The sequence below is a fragment of the Nothobranchius furzeri genome, chromosome 18 (genome assembly GCF_043380555.1).
Source record: "Nothobranchius furzeri strain GRZ-AD chromosome 18, NfurGRZ-RIMD1, whole genome shotgun sequence".
Classification (NCBI taxonomy): Eukaryota; Metazoa; Chordata; class Actinopteri; order Cyprinodontiformes; family Nothobranchiidae; genus Nothobranchius; species Nothobranchius furzeri.
Window position 1 is genome coordinate 9,985,901 of NC_091758.1, and position 7,614 is coordinate 9,993,514.

Here is a 7,614-nt window from a genome sequence, read left to right on the forward strand (position 1 = left end):
CCAGAATGAACTGGAGGAGGCTGTGATCTAGTTTACCACTTTTATGTATCACAGCCACTGGTTAATCGTACTTCCAGCAACAACTTACAGATACACTCCAATACCGGCTCTGATCCTCCGTCATACAACACACACACACAAAACAAAAAAACCCAACCCAATCCCTGCAATGAACCACACAGGGAATAAAACACAGAAACCACACTAACGGGAGGGTGACAGAGCCGGATGCAGAGCTGCATCATAAGTGATGCTACAGAGCAGCAACGAGGGTAAAGCCTGATTCATGCCTCTCCTTCAGCTTCAAAAGGGAGAGACACACACACACGGACGGAGATGTTTTGCCCTCATACTTCTCCGTCTCTTGGGGAGTGTTGCAAAGTAATTTCCCGCCAGGACAGCAGAGGGCGTAGCGCTGTTCTGTGGTATCCTGTCATGTATCCGGTCCAAGATAGTGCGTTTATATTGTGTTTTTTTGTATATAAGAGACTTTTTAACAGACAAATTTGTCTCTGATTCTTCTCCACCTCATCATGCGCTCACCACCTCTAAACCCACGTTTCCTGTCATTTCCGTCCACAAATAAAACACTTGCTGTGCACCTTTTCACTCCTCCAGTCACGGAGAATTAAACGTTCATGTTTTTCACGAGGTATTCTTCAAGCTGCTCCATGTCTGCTTTTAGTTATCCTCGGCTCTCTTTATGTTTTTGAGGGCGCAATGGCGGCGGTGTAGACGACAGCGACATCCTGACCAATCACAAGCTTGCGTTGTCTGTCTTGTGGTTAAAGGATCCTCCCCATGATATAATACCTTGCTTGGCAATTGAATGTGTCGAAATCAGCCGTGATGTGTTCGCCGCACAGTGCTGTGTCTCAAACGGGAAGCCAGTGTGAACATGAAGTTTACTAAAAGCAACACCTTACAGCCCATTCAACATGAATCCAAGAACAAAGAACCTACAGCAGTAATAAAACATGTCCTGTTGGTGCCAGGAAGCCATGTTTGACTTCAGTTTAGCTGCCCTTTTAAAGAAAGTTAGCCAAGAAATCTAGACCAGGGGTATTCAAGTCCTGGGCCTGGAGGGCTGGCCTCCAGGACGTTTTAATTTTAACTCTGCATCAACACACCTGATTTTTCACCACAGCCATGGAACACACCTCATCAACACTCACCAACACCATACTGGAGCAGGCGGAGGGAGACTAGGGGTCTTAGCACACCTCTGTTGTCGCTTGGCTTCCTGGGGCTGGAGGATAGGAGGGAGATCCGGCCGTCTGGTTGGGGTCTGGGGTGGTGGGGGCATCAGCAGGTGATTAACAGGCTTCTGCAGAGCCTGATGAGCTGCTGCACAGGTGATTCAACCTCGGTTGGACCAGAGAAACCACTAAATCACAGGACCGGAAATGAATAGCCCTGATCTTGACTGACATACATAACAAAAATTTGTTGCTTTGCACGCCAGTCTAGCGACGCCCCATGGGAGCCGCAGTGGGTCTGCCATTGGCCTGAGTAGTTTTATTTCTAGCAAATCACTGCACTCTTGGTTTGGTGGGTGGTATGATACAATGGAGATGGTGACGGCTCGTTTGAAACAGCTTTGGCATCAAGTTTGGACTATTGAAACCCAGGATTTTCTCTGAGTCGAGAGAGTGTTTTGGAGACAGCCCCACTGACTGACAGTCGTAGTGGTGAGTTTGTCATGTTGTTCTTTGTCCAATAGCATGCAGAGATCATTTGAGAGACAACCGCAGATTCAGTCCCAAGACTGAGCTCTTCCATGGGTCGTGGCCAGACTAAATATTCACATATATTGGGTGGCTTACCATGATAAAGGAAGGAGTACCTCAACTTATTCCTCAAATGTTCAACTTTAACCTTGTGTAAAACAAGTGAAAATCCTGTCTTTACATGAATGTCAAGCTGTAGAAGATAACCTGCCAGGTTCAGAACCATTTAGCTGTTAGGAAAACTGTCATCATCCAAAATAGTTAAAGTTTCTTAAACTTAAAAACACCTGTTTGTTTCTGATTCGAGCGTCTGCCAGGATGGTGCATCACTTCCTGTTTGAGTGAAAACATCTGACAAGTAATGACCTTAGAGCAGCTGTAGCTAACCATTTAGATGGAATGCTACAAAAACACAATTGAAAACCGTTAGGTAAAAATAATCTACTAATAAAATGGTCTGGAAATACAGGAAAGGAAATTAGGCTTTCGTTGATGCCATGATGCTGACGTGTCCAAAAACGGTTCTGGGGCCTCATTTATCAAGCTTGCTTACACACAAAATGGTGTCGGAAAACTGCGTAAGCAACTTTCCACGCAAACTTTGGGATTTATGAAAGAAAACTTTGCAGAAAAATGTGCGCAACTTTAACTTGACTAAGGACCTGGCTTACGCACATGTTGGACATGGAGATCTCCTGCAGTGCTGCTGCTGAGAAGATACAATTATGAAATCCTGCAGCATTATCACTTGTACCGCTTCGTTTTCACACAGAACAAGACCCCACACACGCACACACACACGCGTACACACATGTGCGCACATACACACATGTGCGCGCGCGCACACACACACACACACACACACACACACACACACACACACACACACACACACACACACACACACACACACACACACACACACACACACACACACACACACACACACACAGCCTGCAGCCAGAATACAGAATGTAGAAATCAGCAGGAGGACAGATTGAGACAGAACATCATGCGTCTGTGACAGTGTGTGTGTCCAGTCACTGTGACCCGATTGATCATGCACCCTGGCTACTTGAACAAGGGAGATCTCCGTTCGGCTGACTGATTAGCACGCGTGACTTTCACCCGGGAGTCTGGGATCGAATCCTGATTGGATCTTTTTTTTATATCCACCACAGATCTCTCTGAATAATTCAGTATTGATGGCTTCAGCAATGCTGTGCCACTCCGTGGATTTTCTCTTTATTTGTTTTGCAAAAGCACTTCCTTTCATTTCTCCACCTCACCCACAAGTACCTCAATTTCTGCTTGTGAAATAGTGCTTCCTTGATCTGCGGTCGTGATCGAAATGCTGCAACAGCCGGCTTATGTATATGCATGAGAACCACAAGGCACTTTGCATTGACTATTTATGGCAGTAAGTGGGCGTGGTGAGGGCGGGATGTGACTAAAATGCAGCTGAGAAACATTCTAGATAGTTTCTGATTTATGAAGCGGAGATTGCGTGCAGCTGTGTGTACTCCATGTTTGATAGATCACAAACCTGCTTGGCGTAAGAACATTTTTTTTCGCTGAGCTTAAGTACGGTTTTAGTAAGGATTCTACACAATGTTTGATAAATGAGACCCCTGATGTTTAAGTAATCACCTGATTGACACAAGAGCTCTTCAGTGGGAAAAAGATGACCTGTTAATTTAGAAAATGAAACAACCATGTATAAAACACATGTTATAGTGGGAGACCATTTGTGTTCACATTCATCCGCAGAATCCAGCGTCCGCTGTCAGGCCTGTTAGCCTAGCCTGTTAGCATCACACAATAGAAGGAAGAGAATTTAGACTCTGCTGCATCTTCCAGCCTTGGTGAGTCTCCCTGTTCTGCAGTCCTCCCTCTGCAGCTGCACATTCAACCCCACTGGCCACCAGCATGAATTTCTCTTCGCAGATAAATCATACATCCCCAGTGGTCAGCCGCTCTGCAGGCCACTACTGCAAAGCCCTTTGTTTTCTGGAGAATTATGTGCTCAGAGGTGAGTTTGTGTGACCTTGCTCAGACACTGCAGAGAAGGGCTCGTTGGTTTGACTTTGCGGAGAGCGTCTACTTCCTGCTTGAATGAGGCACCAAACAGGATGCCGCACTGCTGTGTCATCAGTTAATGATCATGCGGTTCCCACCTGGAGGCCAGCGGCAAAATGCCACAACCTGACATTGTGAGAGGAAGTGGATGTGTGTGTGTGTGTGAGAGACAGTGACCAGATCATAGAGGTTACCTGAGTAAAGGAACACTCTGCAGTGTTGACTTGTTTTTAGCACCCTTTAGATTCTGTTTTAATAAGTAGAATGACCTGTTTTCTCTCTTTTTCCTGTTTTCTGGAGTTTTCTGTTTTGGCGTTGGTTAGCTCACGGCTAGCGCAGACATGGTTGTCACAAAAGTTGACCAATTCGCCCAGAACAGTTCATCCAAACATGGTTTTAGAAATCTCTAAACCACCATTAGTTTCAAATTACACAGATCCACAAGCATACATATCAGCTGCATCCAGCGGTCAAATGTAGCTGGTAAGTTAGCCTATTTTTCCTGGTTTTCACAATAAATCTGCAGGATCCATATTGACCCAGATTAGGTGGCTTCTCTTAAGTGAGTGGGATAATAATTTCTGACTTTAATCGCTTTAAGTGCTGCACAGAGACTAATGAAAGTTATGCTTTGGATTAAAAATGGCCATCATCATTACACAACTTCCAGACGGTAACAAGATGCTGCCTGTGCTTGGCCTCGCCGCTGTACACCACTCTTACAAACTTTTCTCTGCTAGCTCTCCCTTCTGCCATGCTTTTGTCTGCGGTCTTCTCCAGTAGTGTCCTGGCAGGACCTCATCCCTGACCTGGAGATGGCCTTCTGCTCTTTTCCAACTCAAGACCATGGTCTCAGATTTAGAGGAGCTGATTCTCATCCCAGCTGCTTCACACTCGGCTGCAAACCGCTCCGGCAAAAGCTGGAGATCACGTTCTGCTGAAGCCAACAGGACTACATCATCTGCAAAAGCAGAGATCTGATCCTCAGGACACCAAAATGGATCCCCTCAACACCTTGGCTTCACCAAATTATGATGAAAAATTGTGTTTAAGGAACATCTTGGCGGAGAAGACTTATCTAAGGACAGCAAGTTCTTTAAGTTTAATTTGTGCAGCAGTAGCTCAGGTGGTAGAGCGGGTTGCCTCATGATCGGAGGGTCATGGGTTCGATTCCAGCTCCTGCCAGGGGTATCCTGCTGTTGTGTCCTTGGGCAAGACACTTCACCCAACTTGCCTGTGTTAGTGGTGGTCAGAGGGGCCGACGGTGCCAAATGGCAGCCTTGCCTCTGTCAGACCTTCCCAGGGTGACTGTGGCTACAAGTAGCTTACCATCACTAGCAGTGTGTGAATGTGAGAGTGTGTGAAAGTGTCTTTGGGTGTCTTGAAAAGCGCTATATAAGTTCAATGCATCATTATTATTATTATAATTTAAGATCGATTAAATCAAAACAAAACTCCAAAGCGAGATGTGGTAAAAAACAAACAGTGAGATCTGTTTTTAACCCAAACAAGGTTTAATGTTTGAAGTCATTATCTGTCCTTGGGTAAAGTCTCTTTCACATCTAATGAAGGAAGTCTGTACATGTAAATGAGATGTGGCTCTGTTCTGATTGGAGTAATTACAGGTCCTGTTTGTTGTTTGCTGCTCATCCTAACAAGTACGCTGGCGCCCAGCTGCCTCTGTTTGGCTTCACATAATTTACTCACTAGTAATTAATCAGGGACCACAAACTCGGTCTGATCTGATTAGACACTTCCTACAATATGTAACCACCCTTTAACACATTTGGGGTTTTAATTCTAACTTCTCACACAGAGCAGAAGAGCAGAAACAAACTCAGCAGCAAATAATCCCGAACTCTTAAAATAACTCATGCAGCTGAAGGTTGGTCGAGTATTTCTTCACCAACGCAGATCTGTGTCAGCCTCACAGGTGAGTTGATGAGCTGCGGTTCACCCAGTTGAAACCCAACCTGGATGACATCACTGATCCTGTGGGGCTCCGTTAACAGTGCCTTTTTTAGGACGATTTGCATCACATATTTACTTGGAAACTCATAAATAATCTGACAGAAAATCCATGGAATGTGAACTTCATGGTAATAATAGAAAAAACCACCATGAGGTCTGTGAGCTGGGACTAGTTAATAGTAGGGATGTCCCGTTCCGATACTGATATCGGAAGGAATTCGATATCGGCCCAAAAGCACTGTATCAGATTAAATCGGACTGCATCAAAATCTCCGATAAAAGCAGTCCGTTAAGGTTCACACTTTTACAAAAAGAAACATTTTTTTCACACTTATCATTATTGGCTCTTGTTCTCCAATTGACTAATATCACTTGATCAAGCTTTTCATACATTCCACACTACGAACAAGGTTTAAGGACGTATGATGTGTGCTGATATCGTGCCAGATTGATATCGGTATCGGTCAACACTGAAGGCGGCACTATTGGTATCTTATTGGAAGTGAAAATGTTGTTTCGGGACATCCCTAGTTCTTAGTTAGTTAGTTTAGTCACAGCTAATCTCTGTTTCTTCCAACTGAAGCTGTTCAGAGAACTATCTACTATAGGCGAGACACTAATGGTTCATAAACCCATTTCTACCCGGTTGAGGTCTGGATCAGCTTCTGTGTTTGGATCATGGTTCTGTTCTACAGTCTGGTCTAAGCTTCAGCTGTCAGACAGAAAGACTCAGGTGTGACTCAATGACTGTAGAAACACAAACCCCACCCAGAGCTTTCTGTGGGGCTTATTTGAAGCCAAATGGGTGGTTCCGCCCACCACCATCTTAGCTGTGTCACACGTCTCGTCATGCCCTCACTATCCAAAAATGGGAGGAGGAGCTGAGAGCGGAACAACTATAAGGTTCGGACTCCACCATTGTTCTCAGCTACATGCTAACCAAAGCTAACGGAAGTTTGTGGGAAAATGCAGTTGAGCGACTCTAACTTGACGCACCCATCAACTCTTTAAACAGCAGAATTTCTGTGGTCTACCCAAGCCCCCATGATTCGGGTCTGGGTATGAAGCAAAACAGGGTGACAAAAATTGCAGTTCCACCCTCATCCACTAGGGGCTGGTGTCAGAAGCGAGCAAAACCTCATTGACTCCCATGTTAAAAATACCAATTTCACAGCAGAAATAAACATGTTTACAGCCTGGTACCAAAACATGTTTTTGGTTTAAATGATCTAGTTTACACTCATGACAACTCTGAGGGGGGTGAATGTTTTTCTCACTCTTCTGTTTAAGTGTATTAAAAGCCTAAAATTCTGTATAATTAATGAGCATCCGACCCACGTGACCACAGAGCTAGCTCCGTGGAAAGGCCTCAGCCTGAGCCTCGGCCTCGCCTGAAAACTGTTCCGCCATTTTCAGTCTCTCAACTTAGACCATTAGTTGTAGCGTTTGTGTGTTCTTTTTGGATATTTTTTGTGCAATTGTTGGACAAAATGACTTGCTGTGGCATTAATTGCACTAATAGAGCGTTCAAGGAGTCTCCACTTTTTTTTTCGGTAAGTAAAATTATATTTATGTATTTTAGGTCACTGCCACTCTTGCACTAGCTGAGCTTAGATTTTAACATGAACTGTTTAACCATGACATTTAAATGTAACAGGGTAAAACCCAGTGCATTTAACATAATGCTGCATTTTGAAAATGGGTTGAAATATGACATGTTAGTGTAGCTGGGTTCCGACTATTGGTATGGTCTCCCTCCCCTCAGCGCATCTCCGATCGCAGTGGCACTTGTCTGCTGCGCGGCTGCCGGCTCGTGGAGCTCTCGGGAGACCTC